General features: G+C 59.2%; 2 long non-coding RNA genes across 5 annotated transcripts in view; both read right to left on the reverse strand.

Annotated features, from left to right (window-relative positions):
• Window positions 1-576, reverse strand: part of LOC119275179 — a 5,690-nt gene extending 5,114 nt beyond the window's left edge. For all 3 annotated transcript variants that reach the window (XR_005135547.1, XR_005135544.1, XR_005135543.1), the window contains exon 1: window positions 342-576. This is a non-coding gene — a long non-coding RNA (uncharacterized LOC119275179). The remainder of the gene's footprint in view (window positions 1-341) is intronic.
• Window positions 1-2,264, reverse strand: part of LOC119275180 — a 12,823-nt gene extending 10,559 nt beyond the window's left edge. The window contains exon 1 of one of the 2 annotated variants that reach the window (XR_005135550.1): window positions 1,629-2,264. This is a non-coding gene — a long non-coding RNA (uncharacterized LOC119275180). The remainder of the gene's footprint in view (window positions 1-1,628) is intronic. The other variant, XR_005135549.1, reaches the window with a different exon arrangement.
• Window positions 2,265-3,042: the final 778 nt, after the last annotated feature.

The raw sequence follows: 3,042 nt of genomic DNA on the forward strand, positions 1-3,042 counted from the left end.
GGGGGGGGGGGACAAGAGGCAGAAGAAAACAGGTGAAGCCAAAGATGTGCAACAGAGATTGGGGAACGACGACCCACGAGCAGCAGCCCATAGTGATGGTCGGCTCCATTCCACCATGACGCGAGCGACGCCGGAGCTCTGGCCTGGCTGCTCCTTCCCATGCCCGTCCTACTCATCCTCCCTTGCTCCTCTTCATGAAGACCACACCAGCCATGCTCTCTTTTGGCAGTGAGAGATGCAGCCCGATCTAGAATCACGATGTGTGGTGGCGCCAGATCGAGAACGCGGGAAGAGAAAGAGGCCGGGGAAGTGAGAGGGCACAGAGGGGAGAGGGGGAGTACCTCCGTGTGTGAAGGGGAGGCTGGCCTCGCCGGCGTCCGTCCCTCCCGCTCCAGATCTAGGAGAAGGTGAGAGGCTCCAGATCGGGAACCTGGGAGAAGGCCGGTGAGGAGAGGCGACGGTCTCCCGAGGCTCTTTCCTCTCACTTCGTCCATCGTGGGCGGCGGCGGCGGCGGCGGGAGGAGGAACGAGGGTCGCGGGGAGAGGCGCGGGGAGACGCGGGCCAGGTCTCTGGCTGCCCGCTCGCTTTGCCCCTTCTTTTTCCCTCGCTGCTCGCCCTTGCTGTTTTTTTCCCACGCGCGGCGCGGTGCGGTGGTGGGCGCGGTGCGGTGTTTTTTCCGGTCGTGTGGTGTATAGCTGGCCAAACGGGCCGGCCCGGCCCGGCACGGCACGGCCCATCCTAATCGTGCCTGGCACGGCCCGGCCCGCCTAGGCACGATTATTATACGGGCCGTGCCGTGCCAGCCCGCGTGCTGCAGCCTGCAGCCCAGGCACGGCCCGTATGCTAATCGGGCCGGCCCACCGGCACGCCAGGCCCACTAATCTAGCTCCTATTTTGCGCATTGAGCGTTTTTTAGCCTATTTTTACCTGTTGGCCCATATTAGAATACATAAAAAAATATAAAAAAGTTAATCGGGCCGTGCCGTGCCGGCCCGCGTGCTCGCCCTTCAGGCCCAGGCACGGCCCATGGCGTGCCGCGTGCCGGGCCCGGCCCGTTTAGCACGTGCCGTGTCGTGCCAGGCCCGTGCCGTGCCGGCCGTGCTACCGGGCCGGCCCAACTATCCCGGCCTGTTTGGCCAGCTATAGTGTGGTGCGGTGCGCCCTCGCTCCCACGCGCTGCGGTGCTTTTTTTCCTTCGGGTGGTATCATGCGCTGAAGCCATCGGTTGTGACTACGAACCCTTTCATCCTTTATAAGTTAGATTGCTACACATATGGCATACATCTGAAAAAGGAAAAAAGAACACCCTAAATCAAACCTGAAGAAAACAGGATAAAATAACCCGATGTATGAACTGTAAACTGACGAGATTGTTAGTAGACATGATAAAATATGTATGTACAGGTCATTAATTAATAGATTATGAATAGCAAGGATGAAATTAAATCAAATCTGGCAGAAATATGTGCAAAGAACAGCAAGACACCACCGCCGCTGTTGAAATCAAATCTGACAGAAATATGATGAAATTAATTAATCCACGCTGGCCATTCCCATCCACGAGATGAGAGAGACAGTGTGTGTGTGCTGTGTACGCAAGGATGGGAGGGGCTGGGGGAATCCACACCTTGGTCCTCTGACCGTTGCAACCCGTGGTCGAAGGTGAAGAGGCGGTGGCGCAGGGGTGGTTGGGGGATTTTTTTCGGGGCTCTTCGTCCAGCGGCGGTTGTCCAGGTCGAGTTCCTCCTCCGGCGGCTTCTTGGCAGTGAGCGCCCGGGGCGCCGTTGACCGGGGATCCTCCTCCGGCTACCGTCGTCCCGGTAGAGATTTGCGGAGGAGAGCCCACAGTTTCTTGTCCGCACCGCCGCCCCGGCCTCGCTGCTCCTGGCCCGGCCTCGTTAGTGGAGAAGGAGAGAAAGGAGGGGAGGCGGCGTTGGGTAGAGGAGGAGAGAAGGGAAGGCGCCCGAACCCTAGCCCGAATCCTAGCCGCGGGGGAGAGAGAGAGAGGAGGGTGACGAGGAGGGGGAGGCGAGTGGGACGGGAAAAGAAAAGACGGCTCAGATCGGGAATCACCGCTGCAGCCTGAAGACGAGCGATGGGAAGGCAAGGAGGGGGAAGAGGCGAGGCGGTGGAGGAGTAGCAGTCGGCGGCGGGGCTCCTAGAGCGTAGGAGGAGGAGGAGGAGGAGGTGGGAGGGAGTGGCGGCGGACGAGGGAGGGAGGAGTGAGGGGCGCGGGGCTGTTTTTCCTCTTGCTCGATTGCTGTGGCCCTAGCGCAGTAGCGCGACCGCTCGCTTGCTCGTGTGGTGCGGTGCGCCCTTGCGTTTTTTTCGGTGGTTTTTACCCCTCGCGTGGTGCGGTGCGATGGTTGTGCCTAGCACTTTTTGAGGGTTTATATGTTTAATTATTCCTCAAATTCACATTGGCCTTCCCCGATCTATGCCCAACCGCATAGTAGCATCAATGACCTAGTCGCACGTCCACCCATACGGGGTGACGCTCCGCCCGTTAGCGGCGGTCATCCGCCCATCCGCGGTGACACAGTGGATGATCCGCCCATCCCTGATGGTGAGGTAAATGATACACCCATGTGATGTGCCACGGTGGCACATCCTCCCATCTGTCGTGTCGCAGTGGAAGATCCGCCCTTCTGCGCCGGCGAGGTGGATGATTTGCTCGTCCGTGGTCGTGAGATGGCTGATCTACCCATCCACAGTGGCGCGGTGGCACCTTCCCCTATCCACTACTTCGCGGTGGAATACCAGCCCATATAAGGTTTCACGAGGACACATCCACCCATTGACAAGGTGCGATTGAAGCTTTGGCTCGGTCCAGGCTGGTTGGCGGAGAGGGGGACACCTAATAGCCATGGGTCGGGCGAGAGAGTAGAGGTGGCCTTCCACTTGCCTGTGGCTGGTGGTTGGCTTTCATCTTATTCTTCGGCTCCTCTTCCTCGACTTCGACCTCGTCGGTCATGCCTTCGAGAAGGTCGGTGAGATCTTCGACATTGGCGATGATATAGGTGCTGGGTTGGTCAAAAACA

The sequence above is a fragment of the Triticum dicoccoides genome, chromosome 3B (genome assembly GCF_002162155.2).
Source record: "Triticum dicoccoides isolate Atlit2015 ecotype Zavitan chromosome 3B, WEW_v2.0, whole genome shotgun sequence".
NCBI lineage: Eukaryota > Viridiplantae > Streptophyta > Magnoliopsida > Poales > Poaceae > Triticum > Triticum dicoccoides.